This window comes from Ornithorhynchus anatinus, chromosome 14 (assembly GCF_004115215.2).
Source record: "Ornithorhynchus anatinus isolate Pmale09 chromosome 14, mOrnAna1.pri.v4, whole genome shotgun sequence".
In the NCBI taxonomy this organism is placed as follows: domain Eukaryota; kingdom Metazoa; phylum Chordata; class Mammalia; order Monotremata; family Ornithorhynchidae; genus Ornithorhynchus; species Ornithorhynchus anatinus.
In genome coordinates this window covers 42,415,054-42,440,423 of record NC_041741.1, presented here as the reverse complement: position 1 = coordinate 42,440,423, position 25,370 = coordinate 42,415,054, and the positions used below count along the sequence as shown (strand labels likewise).

Below are 25,370 nucleotides of genomic sequence, written 5' to 3'. Positions count from 1 at the left end.
GGTCTTGAACTGTGGGTTTTTATCCAAACTTGGGGTTGGCATTAAGTTCTCTCTGTTTTCTTAGTTTTAACTGGAACTGTTTATACTTTGCCGATATGGTTGGTAACTTGAGAGCTTCCCCAACGATCTCAACCCCAGCAGCGTGGCTCAGTGGAAAGAGCACCGGCTTGGGAGTCAGAGGTCATGAGTTCGAATCCCGGCTCTGCCACTTGTCAGCTGTGTGACTGTGGGCAAGTCACTTCACTTCTCGGTGCCTCAGTTACCTCATCTGTAAAATGGGGATTAACTGCGAGCCTCATGTGGGACAACCTGATTACCCTGTGTCTACCCTAGCGTTTAAAACAGTGCTCTGCACATAGTAAGCGCTTAACAAATGCCAACATTATTATTATTAAGTTTTCCTAACTGTAGCCATATCTTTGCAGGCTCCATTTTCGAAGAGAAGCCCATTTTCTAGCTCAAGGCCTGTGCAGAGAGAGGTGGGGGCGTCTGTGTGTGTGTGTTTCCCTTCCCTTTTTCCGTTTTGCTTTTTTGCCTTTCCTCTTGGTGAAGGCGGACAGACTGACAGCCTGGAAATTGAAGTATTTCTCTCCCCTCGCCCCCCCCCCCCCAAAATAGATTGCAGGTTTAGCCTAGACAGCGTTAGCACATGCTGAAACCTGTTTCCTGGTTAGTGGCCCCTAAGTGTGTACAAACATCCCCAGAGCAATCCAGGACCAGCCCATATCGGGAGCTCTATTGGCACCCACCAGGGTGTGAATTCTGGCGGTGGTCTCTGGGCTGTGGACATCCATCCAGCGAAAGCAGTGCTCCGCGGTCAGGCGGTTTCACTTAAAGGGGTCTCCTTGAGTCACCCTTTCCCGGGGCCGGGGTCCAGAGGGTTGGACCGTGACCTCCAGTGGCCCCAGCTTGGAAGAGGTGGGGGCTGGGCCCGGGGCTTGTGGGCAGAGGGCAAATTTGGTTCCCCGCTTGGCTTCCCAGGCTAGATCTCTTCCAGATGGGCACCTCTGTGCTGCCTCTCTGACTTACTAATTATGGTATTCGTTAAGCGCTTAGTGTGTGCCAGGCAGGGTACTAAATGCTGGGGTGGCTACAGCGTGAGTCCCCGTCTCACGTGGGGCTCGGAGTCTTGGTCCCCCATTTTACAGATGAGGTAACTGAGGCACAGAGAAGTGACGTGACTTGCCCACGGTCACACTGCAGACAGGTAGCAGAGCCAGGATTAGAACCCATGACCTTCTGACTCCCAGGCCCGTGCTCTATCCACTATGCCATGCTCCTTCTCGCTTATTGAATCAAACTGTCTACATCATTGGATTTTTCTTTCTTTTTTTTTTTATGGTATCTGTTTAGCACTTACTATGTGCCAAGCGCCGTAATAAATTAATTTACTGTTGGTATTTGTTAAGCGCTTACTGTGTGCAGAGCACTGTTCTAAGCGCTGGGGTAGATACAGGGTAATCACACGTGGGACAATTTGATGACCCTGTATCTACCCCAGCGCTTAGAACAGTGCTCTGCACATAGTAAGCGCTTAACAAATATCAACATCATCAACATGTGTATTTTGGGCGGGGAATGTGTCCATTATATTGTTATATTGCCCTTTCCCAAGGTCTTAGTACAGTGCTCTGCACACAGCAAGGACACAATAAATATGACTGATAGATGCCAAACAGTAATTGATCCCTATTTGGCAGATGAGGAAACTGAAGCACAGAAAAGTTAAGTGTCTTGCCCAATGTCCCACAGAAAGTAAGTGACTGTGGTAGGATTAGAACCCCCGTCCTCTGACTCCCAGGTCCTTGCACTTTCCATTAGGCCACACTGCTTTTCTGTCACAGGAAGAATGTCAAAGTGAGTTGTGGACCAAAAAGCTGGGAAAAGTCCTTATTAATTTTTGAGTTCTTCAGAATAGGAGATCATGGGGCGAGACAAAGAGAATAAAGAAAGAATGCGACAGGTGGGATTTGCATTAGAGGTTGGGAAGTGTGCCTTCCAGTGAGGGTTTTGGTGAGGTTCTCCTATTCATCGTCTCAGTCAGGACCTTAGGGGAGGGCCCAAATGCCAACTAACTCCGTCAACTCTAAGAAACGCCAATAAAATATCTAGCCCAGTGTCAACACCAATCAATTGCAGTTGAATTTTTAAGATGAATAATATGGCCTTTTGAAAGTATGGGGATTAGCCACAAACATTATAACTGTGTGTCACTGAGCTCCAAATCTCATGGCCAAGGAATAGGTAGCCAAGATGCCTCACCTCCTGAATTGAGGCCGAAACATGATGATCATCCGTGTCTGAATGTTAATAAGCCCAGGTCAGAGATGGATATGCTTTCTTTGCTGAAGTTCAATCTCTACTACCATTCTCATATAGTTATTTATTCTCTCTGTGTGCGCTCTTTTGGATATTTCTCCTGAAGAGAAAAACGATATCAATAAGCCTTGCACTGTTATTAAGTTTATCAAACAGAAGAATGCTGGCCAAGATTGTAATAATTCACATTACCATTTTAATATTTATGAGACCCAGGTCACTCTCCAGTTTGCTCTGGGAAGGAGCCCCTACGAGGGACTTTCTGGCACGATGATCTTCCCCGAAGAAAGGTTTGGGACTGGGGATCTGCATTCAGGAGAGAGGAGCAGTTTAACCTAATGGAAAGAGAGTGGGACTGGGAGTCCAGACTGCCACTAGCCTGCTCTGGTACCTAGGACAAATCACTTACTATCTCTGGGCTTCGGTTTTCTCGTCTGTAAAATGGGGATAAGAGTCCCGCTCACTGGTCTTCCCTCTTAGTTTGTGAGCCCCACGATCCAGATCCCAGCGTAGTGCTTCGGAACAAAGAAGTACTCAAGAAATCCGATGAATAGACAATGTTGGATTCGGAAGCCTCTGCTCCTTGTGGCCTTTCCGGAGAAAGAGTGGAGTCCAATCCTTCTGCCCCTTGCTCATGAGCATTCAGCTGGAGTGGGGAGAGGGGCGGGAGGAAAACTACCTCAACGGAAATTTCTCGGAGGTTTAATTTCAAATACTCTTTTCATTTGCCTTGAAATGACTCAAAGCCACAGTTATCAAGTAAACTCTGAAATAACCGTTCCCATAAAGCAAATGGCAATTACCCTCACTCACCTGCATGACTGCTGGGTAATTATCAAGAGCCTGAATTCGAATAAGTTGGTTGCTTGAAAATTCAGTGCGTGTGAGGATATATTTCCTAGTCGATAAATAATTTGGGGCACACCTTCCTCTCTCCCCTCCACTCACTCCCACCCGAAGTTAACTGAATCCTTTGCATTTCTGCGCAGTTCGCAGTGGGAATAGGTAGATACCCAGTCAGCAGTTATGTGGCTAGAGGCGCCACATAGTCACTTTTATTTTGGGCTACGCCTGGGGTCAGAAGTTCCTTTGTTCCCATCTCTCTTCCCATTTAAGAAACGCGGCCTAATTTCTGGACTCTGAGCGTCTTTTCCACTTTTAAAGTCAACGCCTCCCTTCTTTGCATATGTGCCTATGTGCTGCTTTCTCCTCAAAGCCAATTAACATATGTTTAATAATTAGGATTTTCAAAGGACGTGCCCTGCGCTAATCTCATGGAAGTTCATCAAGTAAAGTTTCTGTAACAAGAGTAAGTCTGCTGTGATTTAGGGCCAGAACTCAGGGTCTTGGACTTGCAGGCTGAGAAACGGGGCTGTGTGGGTTCCTAGGGGTAGGGTTCCTATGGGCATGAGAAGCAGTGTGGTCTGATGGTTAGAGCATGGGCCTGGGAGTCTGAAGGACTTGGATTCTGGTCCCGGCTCCACTGCCTCTCTGCTGGGTTACCTTGGGCAATTCCCTTCACTTCCCTGTGCCTCAAGTTACCTCATCTGTAAACGTGGCTTAGTGGAAAGAGCACAGGCTTGGGTGTTAGAGGTAGTAGGTTCTAATCCCAACTCTGCCACTTAGCTGTGTGACTTTGGGCAAGTCACTTAACTTTTCTGTGCCCCAGTGACCTCATCTGTCAAATGGGGATTGACCGTGAGCCCCACGTGGGACAACGTGATTACCTTGTATCTATCCCAGATCTTAGAACAGTGTTTGGCACATAGTAAGTGCTTAGGAAATAGCATCATTATTATTACAGAGTTTGGCACAAAAGTAAGCGCTTAACAAATACCATTATTATTATTATTATTAAAATGGGGATTAAGACTGTGAGCCCCACGAGGGACATGAACTCTGTCCAACGTAATTAGCTTATATCTATCCCAGTGCCAAGTACGGTGTCTGGCACAGAGTAAGAGCTTAATAAATGCCCCCAAAAGGGGCAATAAACCCAGGAATCTCTCCCAAGTACGTCTTGCCTCTAAGCCTCGGAATCAAATGTCTTGGACCTCAGTCCCAGTTCTTGGGATTGAGGGGATGCAGAGGGAAATGATTTTGCAGAGATCTAGGGACCCATCTTAGTGTGTCCTGGAGACTCTTCCCATTTCTTCCCTGCCTACCTCCAGCATTTGGAAGGCTCCACACAGGACCAGGGAATGGGCACCATGAGACTTAATCAGAATTTCATCTCTTGAATTTCTCTACGAATTTGTCTCTTCTCCATCCCTTCACTCCTATAGATGGGGAGTCTTTGAGGCGTGACACCTGCCTTTTGTGTCCTCTCCGTTCTCTACCCAGCACTAGGGAGCCTCTCCAAAGCACATGGTCCATCCAGGAGCCGGACCTCCTTTACCTTCCTCTGTCCCCTTTTTACCTTCCATCTCCATCACCACAAGGCCAGCCCTTTGAAGTGGAGAAGTTTTGGTGCCAATAGCATCTTTAAGAATCAGATTTCTGACAGCTCCAGCCGATCCTCCTCCCCTCATTCCCCACCAATGAATGTTTGTCCTCTCTCCCCCTCCACCCTTCTCCCACCCCCTTCCATCTGCTTTAGGGGTAGGGGGGTAATGGCAGGATTCGGTTGGAGGGATGGAAATGATTAAAAAACCCTCAAAACATGACAGTTTTCGTGGTGGTAATAATGGAATTGTGACCTAAAAGTAGCTGAGACTGAATTACAAATCTTTCCTAAGTCCAACCTATTTAATGTACTGTGGATCCCACTGTGGGCAGGTATTGTGTCTGAGAATTGTTATCTCGCACGCTCCCAAGCGCTACAGTAAATGCTCAGTAAATATTATTGAATGAATGAATGAATGACCTGATTCTTTAGCCACCAACCCTTTGATCACATCCTCTCTTCTCCCTGGAACTCCCTCCCCCTTCATATCTGACAAACCATCACTCTCCCTATCTTCAAAACCCTACTAAAAATCACATCTCCATCAAAAAAAATCTCCCCTGACTAACCTCTCCTCTCCCACCTATCCACCCTTCCTTCTGCATCACCTTGGTTCTGTGCTTTCTGAGCACTTTGATTCTTACTCCCCAGCACTTAGGTCTATATCCTTGTCCTCTGTTGTTCCCACTATCTGTATCTTCTTTTAATGTCGGTCTCCCTCATTAGATTGTCAGTTCCGTGGCAGCAGGGAAGTGTCTGCCGACTCTGTTATATTGTCCTCTCTCAAGCATTTTGTACAGTGCTCTGCATACAGTGAATGTTCCACGCATACCATTGATTGATTGATTAAACATAACACATTTACACGTGACGTGAAAATGCATGTGTGCCCTCCTCTCTGTGCCGTGTTTTTCAAGGCAGATTCTATAGGTCACTCACTGAGAGGATATAATGCCTTCATGCCTCAATTGCAGAATCTTTAAGACCCATTCTACTCCTCCCCAAATGATGGTAAATTATTATTATTAATATTATTTCAGGGTTTTGAGTTTTTTGGGGGGGCTAGTTAGGTGTTCTCCCAGAAAACTCAGCCATTCAGGGGATAATTTTTCTCACCAGTTTCTTTTCCTAGCTATCGTTTTGGGGGCTTTCCCCTATCTGTAATTGCTTTTGATATGTCTCTCCCCTTGTAGACTGTAAGCTCCTTGTAGGCAGGCATCGCATCTCCCATCGTTCTTTTGTATCGTTCTTTACAGTGCTCTGCAAGTAGTAACTGCTCAATAAATACTACCAATTCATTGTCTTTAACCAGAAAGGAAGAGGTTTTTCTCCTCACTGGATGATTCTGACATTTTGAGGGAATAGCCAAGTAAATTCTTAAGAGACACCCCAGATTTTTGTCCCTTTTTGGTGGTCAAAATATCTAGAGGGATGATGAGACAGGAGAAGAGTGCTGCATAAATTATAAGTAGTGTTGAAAGGAGAGGGGCTTTTTTTTCCTCCTCTCGCTTTCCCAAGTCACGTGCAGCTCCCGAAGAGACAGCAGCCATCTCCATTGTGGGACCCAGGCATTCAACCGAGAGCAGCCTCTCCACGTCCATTGGTTACAGCCTAGTTACAGCCTACTCTGGATTTCCGATTGTGGTCTTGGGTTGGAATCGGCTAGTTGGCCTTTTTCCTTTCAAAGACACATTTTCGATAATAAAGGAAAACTAAATTTAAATCCCGATTTAAATAAAAATGAGAGGGGATGTCTAAAGCAATTTCTCCTCATTACAGAGGGTTTTCGACAGCCGGGGTGGCTATTATGCATGCCGTGCAGAAGCTTAGATTTATTTTGTCCCTTCCTAATTTAAGCTCAGAAATGTCTATTCCGCTTTATCAGATGGTAGGCTTTCCGTTGGGCAGTGGTGATATTTTTTCAACTGACAGGTTTGCAGGGTCCGGGGAGGGTTAATATCATCTCTTAGGAATTGCGATCAAAACTCCTTTTTAAACTGCTAATGTTAACAGTACTAAAATGTTCCCAGATGTTGCTTTTTTTTTTTTTTTTTTGGAGCTCAGAACTTTCGATAAATATTTGAGTGTAATCGTGACATTGCTGGGAGGTAGGTTGGAAGGAGGAGGAGGTGGTGGAGGGTCGGGAGGGACTGAGGTGTTGCGAGTTGACTTGACACTTCATTGCTAGGCTGAATTGGGAGTGTGGAAGTCTCAACTTCAGGCAGGGATCTGAAGATAGTCACTTTCACTTAAAGGCTCCTCCCACTACATTGTTAACTCCTTTAGGACAGGGATCATGTCTCACTCAACTCTGTCATCCCAAACGCATCACACAGTATTCTGCACACTGAATACTGAATCCCTGGGCCACGTCCTCCCACGGTGCTCCAATACCCTCCCTCCTCACCTCCGCCAAACTCATTCTCTTCCCCTCTTCAAAACCCTACTTAAAGCTCACCTCCTCCAAGAGGCCTTCCCAGACTGAGCTCCCCTTTTCCCTCTGCTCCCCCTCTACCCACCCCTTCACCTCTCCTCAGCTAAGCCCTCTTTTCCCCCATTTCCCTCTGCTCCTCCCCCCTTCTCCTCCCCTCAGCACTGTGCTCGTCCACTCAACTGTATATATTTTCATTACCCTATTTATTTTGTTAATGAGATGTACAAAACCTTGATTCTATTTATTTGCTATTGTTTTAATGAGATGTTCATCCCCTTGATTCTATTTATTGCTATTGTTCTTGTCTGTCTTTCTCCCCCGATTAGACTGTAAGTCCGTCAAAGGGCAGGGACTGTCTCTGTTACCGATTTGTACATTCCAAGTGCTTAGTACAGTGCTCTGCACATAGTAAGTGCTCAATAAATACTATTGAATGAATGAATACCACTGACTGGTTGATTATATTTAGAAAAGATAGAGGTCGTTATGGGCAGGCAATGTGTCCGCCAACTGTTGTACTGTTCCGAGCCCTTATTACAGTGCTCTGCCCATAATAAGCCCTCGGTAATTACCACTGATGATGATGATGATGCCACATTTCCACCTTGATAGCACGTTCAGATCTCTTACACTCTCAGAATAGTATTCTTTCTCCTGTCTGGTATATCTTGCACCAAATCCCCCTGCTCAGTCTCTTAGGGAGTTTAGCCACTCCTTGGTTTCAGGTACCCTCTCTTGGCAAAGTCTCCTAAATAATAATAACAATAATGGTATTTGTTAAGCACTTACCATGTGCCAAGCACTGTTCTAAGTGCTGGGGTAGATACAAGATAAACAGATTGTCCCACGTGGGGCTCACAATCTTCATCCCCATTTTATCCCCATTTCATCTCCCAGATGAGGGAACTGAGGCACAGAAAAGTTGAAGTGCTTGCCCAAGGTCACACAGCAGACAAGCGGTGGAGCCTGGATTAGAACCCAAGACCTCTGACTCCCAAGCCCGTGTTCTTGCCACTTAGCCAAGCTGCTAAATCCACTTTGCCAGCCCTGTCCTCTCTCTCCTTTTCCCAACTTTCATCTCCCTTTGCCTCTGGAACCCCTGATAATAGTAGTGTTTATTGAGAGCTTACTATGTGCAGAACACTGTGCTGGGCTGTGTGAAAGATTACCTGGGTGGGAATTAGTCCCTGGGGCACTCCCTAATCTAGAACTGCTTTTCTGTAAATCAGGACATTCCCATTTACAAACCACAGAGTTGTAGAGCCCCCCACAGTTAGGAGATGAAGTGGTCCTGGAACTCACAGCCCACCGAAGCAGCCTGGCCTAGCAGAAAGAACACTAGCCTGGGAGTCAGAGGATCTGGGTTCTGATCTCGCCTCCACCTCTTGTCTTCTGTGTGACTTTGGGCAAGCCACTTAGCTTCTCTGTGCCTCAAGTTTTCTCACCTGCAAAATGGGGATTCAGTACGTGTTCTCCCTCCTCCTGCGCGCCCCATTTGGGACCTAATATTCTTGTATCTACCCCAGTGGTTAGTACAGTGCTTGGCACATAGTAAGCACTTAACAAATGCACTATTATTATTATTACCACAATTTAGGCAGCCCTTAAAACAAAGGCAGATAAATGACTTGTTCACAAAACGCGTCCTGGATTTATGGGGCAAAGAACATATGCCATTCTCCTCCAAATCTGGGGAAAACCGGAAAGCACAAGGATAAAGTTTCATTCATTCATTCATTCAGTAGTATTTATTGAGCGCTTACTATGTGCAGAGCACTGTACTCAGCGCTTGTAATGTACAAATCGGCAACAGATAGATACAGTCCCTGCGCTTTGACGAGCTTACAGTCTAATCGGGGGAGACGGACAGGCAAGGACAATAGCAATAAATAGAATCTAGGGGATGAACATCTTGTTAAAACAAGTTTCTCTGGGCAGCCGTCACTGTTTGTGCCAGTCTGTCCTGCTCTAAAGCCTGGAAAGCCACGGAATTGTGACGACCTTCCTCTCCTGGGGCAAGTGAAAAGAACACAGCTCTGCAACATATCTATCCTCTGCAAGAAGTTCCATCAATCAATGGTATTTATTAAGTGCTTACAATAAGCAGAGCACTGTACCAATCATTTGGGAGAGTACAGTGCAACAGAAATGGTGGACATGTTCACCGCCCATAATGAGTTTACAGTCTAGAGGGCCCTCCAGCCTCCCCCTGTCTGGCAAGAGGAGAGTCAATCATTCAGTCATTTGTATTTATTGAGCATTGACTGTGTGCAGAGCACTGTACTAAGTGCTTGGGAGAGTACGACAAGCAATAAACAGACACATTCCCTTCCCAACATTCCCTTCCCACATCAAGCTTACAGTCTAGAGAACTGAAGGGGACTGTAGAGAAATGACACAGAGAGCCTTGCCATTCAAATCAGAAGAGGAGCGGGAGAGGAAGGTCACCACCAGAGTCAGGGAGATGATAATAATAATACTAATAATGATAATGGTGGCATTTGTTCGGCACTTACTATGTGTCAGGCACTGTTCTCAGTGCTGGGGTAGTTAGAAGGTAAGTTGAACACAGTTTCTGTTCCACATGGAGCTCACAGTCTTAATCTCCATTTTACAGATGAGGTCACTGAGGCACAGAGAAGTTAAGTAATTGCCCAAGGTCACACAGACAAGTAACAGAGTGAGGATTAGCACCTGGGTCCTTTTGACTCCCAGGCCCGGGCTGTATCCACTAGACCACACTGAGATGGTAGGAATCTGCCCCTCGCTTCACTTTGGAAAAGTTGAGGTCCCCCGACTTCCCGCCACCCCCCCCCCCCCCAACTAGGGGAAGTCGGTCAATCGTATTTATGGAGCATTTACTGCGTGCAAAGCACTGTACTGTACTTGGGAAAGTACAATATAAGAATTAGACACATTCCCTGCCACAATGAGCTAACTGTCTAGAGGGTGTGTAAGGGTGACAAAGTGGCAGAATGACAGGCTAGGAGCTGGAGGACCCGGGTTCGAGTGCGAGCTATGTTGCTAACCTCCCCTATGACCGTGGGCGAGTCACTTCTGTGTACCTCAGTTTCCTCATTTGCCCAATGGGCATGATAACCCTGCCTCACCTACGTTGCAGGGTTGTTTTGAAGTCTAAAATGAGCTAGTTAATGAGAGAGTGCTTTAGGAATAGAAGTACTACAGAAAACCAAGGTATTGTTATCTCTAGATTTTAAGCTCATTTTGAGCAGGGTCTATCAACTCCGTTGTACTCTCCCAAGTGCTTAGCACAGTGCTCTGCACACAGTAAGCACTCAGTAAATACTATCGATCAATTGATTGACGACTACCCAAACCCCCGGCGTCCCTCCTGCTCTGAATGCCGACGACTCGAGCTCCGAAATAATTTCTGCCGGATGTCCCGGGTGATTCCCTGAGCTACATCTCCCCCGGTTGACCTGCCAGCACCTTAAATTCAATACGTCCAAAGCTGAACTTCCCGTCGTCCCTCCTAAACCATCTCCTCTTCTCAGCTTTGTCATCGCCGGTGATACCACCGGTCTTCCCGAATCCGAATCTCACAATCTGATCGACTCTTCTTTCCTCTTTCCTCCCACATTCTCTCCGTCTCTAAATCCTGCCGGTTTCTTCCTCCACAATAGGTCTCGACCTCGCAAGCTGCCTTTCTAATAATATAGTAAATATGGTATTTGTTAAGCGCTTACTATGTTCTAAGCGCTGGGGTAGCTAGAAGGCAATGAGGTTGTCCCACATGGGGGTCGCAGTCTTAATCCCCCTTTTACAGATAACTGAGGCCCAGAGAAGTCTAGTGACTTGCGCAAGGTCACGCAGCCGACCAGAGCTGGAATCAGAACCCATGACCTTCTGACTCCTAGGCCCGCACTCCATCCACTGTGCCGTGCTGCTTCTAACCGTGCCTTTCTGTGACTGTCTTCGGACCATGCCTCCGCCCCTTGCACGTACCCATCTCCTCAATTCGACCCAGCTGTCCCGGCTGATCTTCAAAGCCCTCCCCAAACTCACCTCTTCCGAGAGGCGTCCCTTGACTAATCTCCCGCCTTCTCAGCCAGTTTAGCACTCCTGTGTATGCCTATTTATTTGCTCTGCATTTAATTACACTCGATCCTGCAGGACATGTGCTCTCAATACACACGTTGGCTAGAGTGCTGTCAGGGAATTAGGGATTGCTCTTCCGACAGTGCAAGCCGGTCTGGGTTGGGAATGCTGTGTTATCAGAAGAAAGGGGCTGGGTGTCTGTGGGTGGGGTCAGAACGGGTAGCTACTGTGGTGTGAGTTTTCCTTATGCAAAATTTTGCAAAGGACCTACCTGTGCGTGTGTTTTCGTGTGTTTAATTTCTTTATTGGCCATTTGTGTCTCGCTTTAAGCCTGCTGCATACGTGGCTGTGGGCTTTTGCTTGCCTTCCCTCCCGCCAATCAAGTTGTAAGTCTTCAAGGACGCGGGCTGCGTGTTTTATTTCCGTTAAAGGTGTCGAGTCACTTCTCTGGGCCTCAGTTACCTCATCTGTAAAATGGGGATTAAGATTGTGAGCCCCACGTTAGGGACTGTGCCCAACTCAATTTGCTTGTATCTCCCCCAGCGCTTATTACAGTCCCCGGCACATAGTAAGCGCTTAACAAATACCATCGTTATCATTATCGATAGGTCAGCTTCAGGCACCTTCCTGCCGGGGAAGGAGGAATTCCAGTCCATTGTAGATCATAGTCTGCGACCGGACTGTCGGGAGTTTGGAGTTACTTAGGAGCCATTCAGAGACGAAGTGGGCTGTATCAAGTTGGCTGATGCTAGAAAGCTTTAAATAAGGAGCCGGGGTTGGGAGAGGAATCGTATTGTGGGAAGTTTCAATTCTATTTTTAGTCCATGGAATTAAGAGATCTTTTTGTTCCCTCAGTGTGTAGGATGATTTTAATAGCAGTGAAAAACGAGCATATCCCACTGAGCAAGGAGTAGTTGGCTAAGATGCCTTGCAATAACTCGGAAACTCTTTCCCCCCTGCCTCTTGACGGGGTGCCCTAGTTAAGTCTTTAACTGGAGCATCAGATTGCCAAAATGAGGCCTTACTAATTAATTCTTCATCTGGGTTTTTTTCCTATCATTTTGACCCCGATTTGACCTTCTTTTGCAAAAGATATCTTTTTCTAATTGGAGGTCAGAGTTAGATTGTGCAGTAGTTGGCCCAAAATTATGTCGCAGAAAAACTTCACTGGGTGCAATTTGAGTTTATTAGTAGTTACCCCAACCCACCGCACACACACACACACACACACACACACTGTTGAAAATTGTTGTTGCAATCCTCATTTTCCCTCCACTGTCCCTCCATAATCATAATAAGCTAACAGAGTGTGGCATCTTTAACTAGCAAGCAGAGTCTAGCAAGTGGTTTGCATGTAAGCAGTGCACAAATTGGATCAAATAGTATTTCCTTTCTATCTCGACAGTTTAAATTTTTTTTAAGTGGCCCTGACAAGAGGCAGGGCCAAATTATTAAATCACCAGGGTGACCCCTTCTGTTCATGAGGCGTTAATGAACTTGGAAAATTGGGATCTCATCTGGTGGACAGACCCATTTGGTTTGACAGACGGCTTAAAAGTATTTGTAAACAAGAACAAATTGGGGCAGAAATGTATTTCTCTGACACCACTGGCGATCACAGAGACAGTGAGTTTGGGGGCTTTGGTTTTCTTGGAGCTGAGAGAAGCTTGTGGAAATGATCCGGTTTGTCTAGGGGTGCTGATTTTTTTATTTTTATTTTTTAAAGTTTAGGAACATCAAGGACATTTCCATATTAGAGCGGTAATGCTACTGATAACTGGGGAATAGCCCTTCTATTTGAACCTCCAGACTACTTTAGTATGAATAGCTGTCCTTTGGTGCAACTGAACAGGGGAGCAAAATGTAAATTATTGTGCCAGCCCAGCGCTGCTTTTCTCTCCATTTTGAGAATCGAGTCTTGATAGACCGTAAGCTCCTTGTGGGCAAGGGTCACGTTGACCCATTCTGTTGTATTTTATTCTTCCAAACGCGTAGTATACTGCTCTGCCCGCAATAAGCACCCAATCACTATCGTTAATTAATGGGCGAGATTATGGGGGAATGCACATTAGCCACTGGGCTAAGAACATCATCTCTCTACTGACTTTATGTGAATGGGACTGCTAAGTACAGTGCCCTACTTACAGTAGGTGCTCAATAAATACCTTGGATTGATTGATTGGGGATGGGACAGACAGACCTAGAATAATAATAATTCTAGTATTTGCCAAGTGCTTATTATGTGCCAGGCACTGTACGATAAAAGCAGATTGAGCTGGACTCAGTCACTGTCCCCCCTGGGGCTCACAGTCTTAATCCCCATTTTACAGATGAGGTAACTGAAGCCCACAGAAGTGAAGTGAGGTGCCCAAGGTCACACAGCAGACAAGTGGCGGAGTTGGGATTAGAAGCCATGAGCTTCTGACTCCAACGCCCATGCTCTGTCCACTATGCCATACTGCTTACTTCTGGCCTCTGAACTATGGGGCCCCCCAAACAACTCTCACTTATTGGGGAGTGCTTGATTTGTCTGGCCTTGGGTTTACAGCCAAAGAGTCGGCTTTCCTCTCAGCCTGCCCAGGGATGCTCTTCTAGCCCCGCACCCTTTTGTCATTCATTCAGTTGTATTTATTGAGCACTTACTGTGTGCAGAGCACTGTACTAAGCGCTTGGGAGAGTACAGTACAACCATAAACAGACACATTCCCTGCCCACAGCGAACTTACAGTCCAGTTGGGGTGTGACAGTCATTACTATAAATAAATGAATTACAGATGGGTACATAAGTGCTGTGGGGCTGGGAGGGGGAAAAACAAAGGGAGCAAGTCACGGTGAGGCAGAAGGGAGTGGGAGAAGAGGAAAGGGGAGGCTTAATCAGGGAAGACCTCCTGGAGGAAGTGTGCCTTCAATAAAGCTTCGAAGGGTGAGGCAGGGTAATTATCTGTCAGATTTGAGGAGGGCGGGCTTTTCAGGCCAGAGGCAGGATGTGGGCATTTTCTTCTCTCTACCTTTCATCTGCTTCTGGGCGTTAGGAAGCCTTCCCGCATTGCAGCTGGAAGACAGTGATGTGGTACAGTCTGGCCAACTTAAAAAGTCTTCTATGAGTCAGGATGCCATGATCCCTGAGAGAATAGGAACATCGTTATTATTGCTGGCATTATTATTATTTTATTTACTTTTATTTACACATATATTTATACGTAGTCATTTTATTAATCACTCCCAGCCCCAAATCTGAACATATCTATACTTTATGTATTTACTTGTATTAATGTCTGTTTTCCCCTCTAGACTGTAAGTTTGTTGCGGCAGGGAATGTGTCTATCGTTATATGGTACTCTCCCAAGCACTTAGTACAGTGCTTTGCTCATAGTAAGTACTTAATAAGCACCATACGATAATACAGTTTGCCGAGCGCTTACTGTCCCAGGTCCGTGCTCTTTCCATTAGGTGTGCTGCTTCTCATTTGTGGGGATTGAAAGGAAGCTTCCATTTATAGGGGCGAATAGCCCACGGGAAACATAGGACCCTCTCATTCTGACCCTATCATTGATTTTTGTGGAAATGTTGGGTAGCTCGCTTCAAATAGTGGACATGCCCATTACAGGTTCCTGGTGTGTTTGCATACATTAAGAAAAAACTGATTAATAATAATAGTGATATTTAAGTGCTTACTATGTGCCAAACACTGTTCTAAGCACTGAGGTAGATACAAGATAATCAGGTTGTCCCATGTGGCGCTCGCTGTCTTAATCCCTATTTTTCTCGAGGCACGGAGAAGTTAAGGCCCCAGGTCACACAGCAGACAAGTGGCGGACCCAGGATTAGAACCCACGTCCTCTGACTCCCAAGCCCGTGCTCTTTCCACTAAGCCACGCTGCTTCTGTAAGGATGTCGAAGTATGGAGTTAAAAAATACTTTTCCTCATTTCTGGATCAGGCTGTGGCTTACGGCTTTTGTTTACACTCGGCAGCATCCCTTTCCCTCCCCTCCACCTCTCTGCCGGCAGAAGCTTGAGTGGAGTGGGTCTTTAAAGTGATTTCACTCGCTCCATTTTCTTCCCATAACTGCTGACCTACTGAACACAAGGTTGGAAAGTCAGTAGGTGAAAGATCTGTTGAGAAAGAATTTTGGAGAGTGACAGATGAGTCCAGTTGAGCTTCCCTAAATCTGTGGCAGGGAAATCTTATAAGTCCCCTCTCTCCCCTTGAATTTAAAGAATTGGAGCACAGATTATATTCGGCTTCCAGTCTTCGTTACCTTGTCTCTTGACTCTGGAGGAGGCTGAAGGCCTCCCCTGTTTGCAAGAGAAGCCATCCCAAGAGAATTTTTAACAAATAATAAAGCCACTGATATTGTACTGAATCGTTGGACCAAGGGAGTGTCTTGGATTCAGCTGCACGTGTTTGAGTGAAATGGGTTTTCTCTTACAGAGATTTGCTTTAAGGATACCTGTGGTGTTTCTATTGTGTAGATATTTTGATCATCTACAGCCTACCTGTGACTTTTCCCAGGAAAAATTGTTTATATTTCACGGGTAGGTTCATCAGCGTCATTTTTCATTGCCTTGAGGTATTTCAGCTTATTTCCTTCCTAGTAAAGCCATCTGGATCAAAAAATGAGCCATCTCGTGTCCAAACGTGGCACTGCCGTTGATTGGTATTCACGTTCATAAGTTTGAGCGCTAATATTAAAAGTAGCTGACTTTCAGGTTAAACTTTCCTTTAGATCCACCCTCTCCCCCCCGCCAGTTATTATTTGGGAAGTGCTGAAAGCCACAGGGCATAGACTGTATAATATTTTTTTCTGCCACTGACTTGCAGAACATGCCAATGGGAAATTATAGATTTAAAACGAAAATGGTGCGAAAGGAGCAATTTACCTTATCCCACTCAACTCGCGTGGCACAGGAAATGAAAAATGTCCAAAATAAGACAAATTTATTGGATACCAAAACAACTGAGCTATTGATTCTTAAAGCAAGACAGCAAGGTTATGAATTGGGTGATAAAAATGGAAGGCGTTTAGCTTGACTTTTGAGGTGGGTGAAAGCTTTGTGTGTTATCACAGCTGTTGGCTTCTCCTGACAGGGCCACAACTAATGAACTGGTGCTTATTAACTAGACTGTTTATATATTTTATGAGTTGCAGCTATCTAGTGTCTTGCGTCGTCTAGACGTAGCTGAACACTGTTTTAAAGAATGAAATCCTGAGTTCATCTCAAATTCTAGAGAGGGGATTAACAGCAAAGAGAGGGAAAAGCAGAGGCCATTAAAAATACAGCATCCAGTGAAGTGTCTGGATGCCTAAAGCAAATTGATTAATGTCTTCAGGCAGGGTGGTTTTCTTTTTACTCGAAGAAGTGACTTGGATCAAAGTCATTTCTTGGTTACCGAGGGGGATGGTAATCACAGGTGCTTAATGCCTGTCGGTAGCCAATAATAAGTGTGTAATTTCTTAAGTGCTTACTATGTGCCAACAACTGTGCTAAGCACTAGGGTAGAGGCAATATAGTCAATTCAGACACATTCTCTGTCTCACAGGACTCACAGTCTTTGGGGAAGCAGAGTGGACATCGAATCCCCATTTTCCAGATGAGAAAACCAAAGCAAAGAGAAGTGACTGGCCCAAGGTATCACAGCTGGCAAGTGGTAGAGCTGGGGTTAGAATCTAGTTCTTCTGACTTCCAGTCCTTTGCTCTTTCCACCAGACCATCCTGCAATCTTTAGCAAAGAAGACTCGCATGGAGGCTAGGACAAAATAAAGGATGGGAAGAAATTTCTAAGAGTCAGTCAAGCCCGGTCATCCATTATCAGTCAGTCAGTGGCATTTATTGAGCACTTCCTGGCCTAGTGGAGAGAGCACGGGCCTGGAAGTCAGAAGGAGCTGGGTTCTGATCCCGGCTCTGCCACTTGTCTGCTGCGCGACCTTGGGCAAGTCAGATAACTTCTCTGCGCCTCAGTTACCTCATCTGTAAAATGGCGATTGAGCCTGCGAACCCCATGTGGACCCTGACCAGCTTGATTTGCATGTTTCTACCCCAGTGCTTAGTACAGCTCCTGTCACGCACTAAGTGTTTAAAACAAATACCATTAAAAAAAAAAGAGCACCGTTCAAAGCACTTGAATTGTTATACAGTACCACAGAGTTGGAAGCTGCAGTCCAGCCCACAAAGAGTTTGCAGACTACAGGGAGAAACAGCCATTAATATAGATTATGGATTATGGATCCGTGAAACAGCAGGATATAGGATCTACTTTTTTATGGTATTTGTTAAACACTTACTACTTCATGCCAGGTACTAAAATAATGTTGGTATCTGTTAAGCGCTTACTATGTGCAGAGCAGTGTTCTAAGCGCTGGGGTAGATACAGGGTAATCAGGTTGTCCCGCGTGAGGCTCACAGTCTTCATCCCCATTTTACAGATGAGGTAAGTGAGGCACAGAGAAGTGAAGTGACTTGCCTACAGTCACACAGTTGCCAAGTGGCAGAGCCGGGATTCGAACCCATGACCTCTGACTTCCAAGCCCGGTCTCTTTCCACTGAGCCACGCCGCTTCCCTACTTAGCGTTGGGGTAGATACAAGCTAATCAGGTTGAACGCAGTTCGTATCCCATGTGGAGCTCACACTATTAATCCCCGTTTTACAGTTGAGGCAACTGAAGCACAAAGAAGTTAAGTGACTTGTCCAAGGTCACACAGCAGGCAAGAGGCGGAGCCGGAATTGGAATCCAGGTCCTTCTGACGCCCAGGACTGTGCTCTACTGGGAATATCCTCATCTTCTGCTCTCCCCTGGCCCCCATCACTATCCTAACTTTCCAGGGCTCTTGTTGGCATGAGTAAAGTAAAAGCATTGCAGCTGGTGATGGTGGGATCTTTCTTTCGTTCATTCGTTTATGTTTATTAAGCCCTTATTGTGTGCAGAGCACTGTATTAAGCGCTTGGGTTCTTCCCCCATTCCAGTCCCACAGCACTTAGGTACACACCTGTAATTTATTTATTTGTATTGATGAGCATTTGTATCTCACATCGAGAATGCAGGGCCAGTGCTTACCGAACAGAGCAGTTTGTTACCGTGCGTAGTGCTCTGCACTAAGCACTTGAGAGAGTACAGTAGAGAAGCAGCGTGGCTCAGTGGGTAGACTCCACTAGGGACTGTCTTAGGGAGGCAGAAGGACCTGGGTTCTAATCCCAGCTCCGCCACATGTTCGCTCCGTGCCCTTGGGTAAGTCACTTCACTTCTCTGAGCCTCAGTGAACTCATCTGTAAAATGGAGATAAGAGTGTGAGCCCCATGTTGGACAGGGACTGTGTCCGACCTGATTAACTTGTATCTACACCAACGCTTACAACAGTGCTTGGCACATAGTAAACAGTAAACCCAAACCATAATTATTATTATCATTATTAGTACAGTGGAATAGAGTTGCCCTCAAGGAACTTAGAGGCTGTTGGAACAAAACGGCTATGTCAAGAGATGTGAATTATATTTCCAGCTCCAAGAATGACCGTCAGTGTGACCCGTAATAAATTACTTCCCCTTTCCATATGAAGAAGGTGGCTGTTCTATGGGAAGAGCACGGGCTTAGGAGTCAGAGGTCATGGGTTCTAGTCCCGGCTCAGCCGCTCGTCAGCTGTGTGACTTTGGGCAAGTCACTTAACTTCTCTGTGCCTCAGTTACCTCATCTGGAAAATGGGGATTAAGACTGTGAGCCCCGCGTGGGACCTGATTACCCTGTATCTCCCCCAGCGCTTAGAACAGTGCTCGGCACATAGTAAGCGCTTAACAAATACCAACATTATTAGCTCTCTGCCTACCGTCCACTATTCAGAGATCTTGAGATGCTGTGCTCTGCACACAGTAAATGCTCAATAAATACCACTGATTGATTGATTGTTTAGTTTCAGGGCACTAGTCGTAATATAAACGCGAGCTAAACCCAAGTTTCCTAAACCTTGTTTTCCTAGAATATGATGATTACAACCCTGCGGAACCTGGATTCAGGAGAAGTTGTGCCTTAGAGGTTACCACCAACACTTCTTCTTCTGATCCCACTTGGTGCTGTCACCAGAACGGCTCATACGGTGAGAAGAACGTACCCTCGTTCTACCACTGTGCTCTAACGAAATTGTTGAGAGGATGCTGTATGGCAGTCAGTCAAACACTCAGGTTTACCAAGCCCATGGAAGAGTACAGTGTAATAGATACATTCCCTGCCCACATTGAGCTTAAAGTCTAGGGGGGGAGACAGACGTCTATATTAATAAATTACAGAAATGCACCCAAGTGCTGGGGGGCTGAGTGCAGAGGTAGAGGGAGCAAGTCTGAGCGACACAGAAAGGAGTTGGAGAAGAGGAAAAGAGGGCTTAGGGAAGGCCTCTTGGAGGAGATTTGCTTTCATCAAGACTTTCATGTGGGAAGAGTAATTTTCTGTCATTTATGTAATAGTATTTATTGAGCGCTTACTATGTGCAGAACACTCTACAAAGCACTTGGAATGTCCAATTCGGCGGCAGATAGAGACAATCCCTGCCCAATGACGGGCTCACAGTCTGGCGGATATGAGGAGGGAGGGCGTTCCAGACCAGAGACAGGACATGGGCGAGAGGTCACGGTGAGATCGATGAGATCAGGGTACAGTGAGGAGGTACTGGCGGGATGGAGAAGGTAGGTTTATCAATCAGTCAATTTTTTATTAAGCACTTAGTGTGTGCAGAGCACTCTACTAAGCCCTTGAGAGAGTACAGTACAACAGACTTGGCAATATAGTCCCTGTACCCAGAGAAAATTTCTTTGGGTAAACTCGGAGAGCTAAAATACCTATGAAGGGAACAGCTCAGATGACCTCGCTCTGCTTTAGGCCCCAAATGCAGGCGAGTTGCCCACAAAACAGAAAATGCGGTTGAACAGTTATCATGCTACAGAAGCAGTGTTGTCTTATGGTTAGAGCGTGAGCCTGGAAGTCAGAAGGACTTGGGTTCCGATCCTGCTCCGCCACTTGTCTCTTGTCAGCTTGGACAAGTCACTTAACTTCTCTGTGCCTCGGTTACCTCATCTGTAAAACGGGGATGAAGACTGTGAGCCCCATGTGGAACATGGACTGTGCCCGACCTGATTAGCTTGTACCTACCCCGGTGCTTAGAATAGTGCCTGGTACACAGTAAGCATTTAACAAATACCATTAAAAAACTAAGCAGCTGGGGCTCTTGCTAACCATGCAGTGAAAAAGCCAACTCTTTTTTTTGTTATGCCGTGACCTGATAAAAGTGTGTTCCCTCAAGAAGGGTCGATTCACATTAAAGATCCGTGGGAGAATGCATTGTTCCCAGAAGTTAAATAATGTAATGGAAAATTTTGATTAATTTAGGATTTGGTTTTTTCCCCCTGTTTGGTCTTCTACCTGAGCAGTCGTGGAGATATCTCTTCGCTGGGAATAATAACCACACAATCAGCCTATCGACAACTCTATTAAATTTGAGCACCAGCCTTATAAACCGGAATCCAGATGATATAATGTGATGTGGGAGGGGTGGAAATAAGGAAAGAAGACTAATGAGGGTTGGGATTGATGCTATCTATCCCTTTTCTGCCAAGGACGGGGGGCTTTCAGAGAGAAGCTGACCAAAATGAATTGCAGCTCATGACACGATCTAATGTCCTGTAATGACATACTCTGAACCCATGTAACCCCTCATAAATTGTCTACATTTCCTCCAGTCTCTTCTCCCTTCAGTCAGCTTTACAAAATTAACAGACGCTGTCTCCTCCATATGCTTTTTTGGTGCTCCAGGCCGTTGGGAATCATTTTCACAAATCTTGTTCCTGCATTCTGATGATGCATAAAGAATCTCCCTCCATTTATTATGTTGTTTGTTCATTCATATTTATTGAGCACTTGCTGTGTGCAGAGCATTGTACTAAGCGCTGGGGAAAGTACACTACAACAGTAAACAGTGACATTCCCTGCGAACAAAAAGGTATATTGTTTGTTATATTCTACTCTCCTTAGCTCTTAGTAGAGTGCTGTGCACACAGTGCTCAATAAATATGATTTATATGATTATTGACTCAACGGCCTGGTTTCTGGCTATAGGAGCACATAATGTTGGGGGCAGAGTCTTGGAAACCTCCCCTCTCCCCTATCCAGTGGGAGTCGGCAGTGTCTCGTTTTGTTTTCGGAGCGTTCATCCTGTTTATTTTACTCAGTGCATTTACTTGGTACGTTGCGCAAAATCCTCAGGCCGCAGGCTTAGGGAGATTTTGGACTGGACAAGTGGATTTACTGAGGGTGGGGAATGTGGATTGTATGGCCTCCAGGGCAAGTCATGAAGCAAAAATATTAATGTCAGTGATGAACAGTACCCAGGGTTGTCCATTTCTAACCCCCAGTGCTCTCGCCTCTCTCCTTGCCATAGGTGTCAGCGATGGAGGTTGTGCCAGGCCTCATCAGTTCCATTTTACAGGTGGAAATAGCGAGGCCTAGATCGGTCAAGTGATTTTTCCCTCTTGTCTTATAGTTAGCGGAGGGGTCCGGTGTCTCCTGATTTCCTGTCCAGTGCGAGATTTCCTGGTTAGCTGTCTCCTGTATGGCCACCTGGTTAGTTTCATGGTAGCAAGTTACACAGTGGACTGTATAAGCCTCTTTCTTGGGCAAGTCCCACTAATAGCCCCCTGGTGCGGATTGTGTTTTCTGCTGGCAGGTTGCCGGTTGAGAGGGAATGTGTGGATTAGTGGATCAAGCAGGGGCATGGGAGTCAGAAGGACCCAGGTTCTCATCCTGGCTCTGCCTTATGTCTGATGTGCGATCTTGGACAAGTCACTTAACTTCTCTGGGATTCCGTTTCCTCACCTGCAAAATAGGGATTAAGACTGTGAGCCCCATGGGAGACAGGGATTGTGTCCAACCTGCTATTGACCCCAGCGCTTAGAACGGTGCTTGGCACATAGTAAGCACTTAACAAATACCATCATTATTATTGCTTGAATTCTGAAAAAAAATGTTAATAAAGGGAGATTTTTGATTGTAAAGCTTGGATCCTACTTTGGGGCCAAGTGTATATTGAATACATTTTTTCCCACGAGAGAGATGGGATTGTTTACTCTCAGTAGCATGATAGAGTGGATAGAGCATAGGCCTGGGAGTCAGAAGGACCTGGGTTCTACTCTCAGTTCCGCTGTTTTTCTGCTGGGTGACCTCGGGCAAGTCACTTCATTTCTCTGTGACTCAATTACCTCATCTGTAAATGAGGACTAAAACTGTGAGCTCCACGTGAGACATCAACTGTGTCCAACCTGATTAGAGTGTATCTACCCCAGCCAGTGCTTAGTACAGTGCCTGGCACATAGTAAGTGCTATAGAAATACCATTAGCAAAAAGAAAAATCCAGTGTTTGCAGTTATTTTTAGTTATTTAACACTGCCATGTAGTGATAGGCCTTTTTTTTTTTCAGGAGAGTCAGTCTCTGTCGTCGCTTCTTTGAAACAGGGCAGCGATGGGTGGGAGAACTCTGGAAATTTTTCGGTCACTGACGTGAGTCAAATGGTTCCTTCCCAGTCGCTCCTCTATTTTCTTTCTTCTCCCACTTTAGAGTATGGTCTAGACTAGAAGCTGAAGCTGAGGACGGATGTCACCGAAGCGTTCCATATTCTTCCGACAGATAATTACTCTCCCCACCTTCAAAGTCTTATTGAAGGCCCATCTCCTCCAAGAGGCCTTCCCTAACCAAGTCTTCCCATCTTCTTCTTCTACTCCCTTCTGCATGATCCAGACACTTGCTCCCCGTATTCGTCCCCTGTCCCAGCCCCACAGCACTTATATACGTATCTATGAGTTTATTTATTTCTCTTAATGTCAGTCTCCCCCTCTAGACTTTAAGTTCCGTATGGGCAGGGGATGTGTCTATTTCTTGTTGTCTTGTTCTCTCCCGGGTCCTTAATGCAGTGCTCTGCACGCAGTAAGACCTCAGTAAATATGATTGACTGACTGACCCTGGACTTGTTTGCGACTTTTAAGTGGCAATTTTTAGCCTGGGAGCCAGAATTTGCCCTTTCTGAAGCAGCATTTTTGTCCACGAGCTCAAAATGTTCCACAGTCTCCTGGTAATCCTTATGAAATCCGGATGAGAGTCTTGGAAACAGATATTCCCATTTTATATCTCTGGGATCCGAGCCACAGACTTTCAGCCTGTCAGTCATCTAGATACACTAAATAAGATATTTGTAGATATAGATAAGACATAGACATAGATAAGACCCTCCACTGTCACAGATTCCTGTGGAACACAAGCACATAAGCAATGCTGTACTGGGTTAGACCAGTGATCCATCCCCACCCTCAGAGTATTTGTGTCCCCCAGTGGCTCTGAGGGATCTGTGGAAGAGCTGTGTGTTGGCTGCCCTCTTGGAAATTCATCTTCCTGGATGAGAGTGTTCCCTCTTCTGCCCCTAACATTTCCCTCTGATCCCTAATATTTCCTGCTAAAAGCGATGTGGCTAGAAACTAAAAGGCACTGAAGAGGAGAGGCAGAATACGTTTTGACTGATTTTTTTTTAATGGTATTTAAGTGCTTACTGTGTGCCAAACACTGGGGTAGATACAGCTAATCAGATTGGACCCAGTCTCTGTTCCACATGAGGCTCACAGTCTTAATCCCCATTTTACAGATGAGGGAACTGAGGCACAGAGAAGTTAACTGACTTACCCAGGATCGTACAGCAGACAAGTGACAGATCTGGGATTAGAATTTAGATCCTCTGACTCCCAGGCTGTGCTCTTTCCACTAGGCCTCAGTGATTTGGGTCTTGGGCATGCTGTCCAGTATTCGTTTTCATGGCCGCATTAAGTCATTGACTGGAAGCCTTGCAGGAAAATAAATGGAACCGGCTGATTGTCTGGATGGCCAGTAGTCTACCACTCTGCCGTTGCCCCACACTCCAGATATCTTATTCCTTGCTGTTACTGCTCAGTTTGTGGGCAAGAGAAGCCATGGATCTGGATATTGTGGGCAGCACCAACAAGGTGTGTGATTTGGCCAATTTCTTTCTCCTGAGGTTCTTAATCCCCTCTCCCCTCTGCTGACCAGGTGGTTCTGACCCAATTCCTCTCGATTTTCATTTCACACGTCTTGAGAACCAGAGTTCTCTTAAGACGCTCCCGATGGAGGCTGGTTGAAGTCAGTGTCCAGGAACTGTGAAGGCCAAACCATTTCCATGACAACCGGTAGTGTTCCCCTTAAGTGATGGGGATTATGGCTTTATAACAGGGTCATTTCTGAGTTTGTTTGTGGGAATATTGAATAGTTCAATGTTTTTAAACGGTGTGAGATTTAATAGTGCAAAAGCTCCTCGTAAGGTTGGGTGCTAGATTGCAAATGGAAGGCGTATTTTAGGCTGTCACAGTTTGACGGGCCAAGGGAGTAGCATTACAGATGTGATTCTGTGATTAAATTTGTGAAGGGAAGAAGGGGAAAAGCTGGAGAGTTACATAAAGAACCGAGCCATGCAACTATAGCCTAAGCAGCGTAAACTCTTGGGCATTTATTTTAATGAACCCCAAAAAGAAATGGAAGGTTCCCAGATGAGATGAAGAGGCATGGCAAATGTGCGGGGAAATGTGTTCATCCCTCGGAATGAGCCTTAGAGTAGGATGGCCAAACAGAGGAAAACGCATTGGTTTTGTTTTCTTAATTAGTAGCATTGTTCATTTGGACATCCAGCAAGGAGGCGACATCACTCAGTTGTCAGGCCTTCATTAAAAACTGCTAATCGAAACTGAATACTAACGTGATTAGTAAATTACCGCATGCAATATTTCATCGGAATGTACAAGCCAATTGAGGCCTTCCTGGTTGAGCAGACAGTGTTTGATTGGGAAGGGCTAATGTGCTCTGGTTCGGTAATGTAGGCTCTTACTAATAATAATTGTGGTATTTGTTAAGGTGTAATATGTGCCAAGCACTGTGCTAAGTACTGGGTCTCTAAGGCTCACAACTCAGGGAAGGGAAAACAGGAATTTAATCCCAGTTTTACAGGTGAGGAAACTAATGCTTGGCCAAGTTAGATCATTCTTCTAAAGTCAGGCAACAGGCAAGTAGATTAGAATCCTGATCCT

At 45.6% G+C, this 25,370-nt stretch overlaps 1 protein-coding gene across 5 annotated transcripts in view; it reads left to right on the top strand.

The window, feature by feature from the left end:
* Positions 1-25,370, top strand: part of LARGE1 (LARGE xylosyl- and glucuronyltransferase 1) — a 349,906-nt gene that overhangs the window by 75,863 nt on the left and 248,673 nt on the right. Inside the window, exon 1 of one of the 5 annotated variants that reach the window (XM_039914014.1) lies at positions 462-479. The exons of 2 other annotated variants lie outside the window; for them this stretch is intronic. The gene's annotated coding sequence lies outside the window, so the exon portion shown is untranslated. Of the gene's footprint in view, positions 1-461; positions 480-19,257; positions 19,345-22,770; positions 22,791-25,370 lie in introns of those variants that run through there. 2 more of the 5 variants (XM_029078654.2, XM_029078656.2) reach the window with 2 other exon arrangements.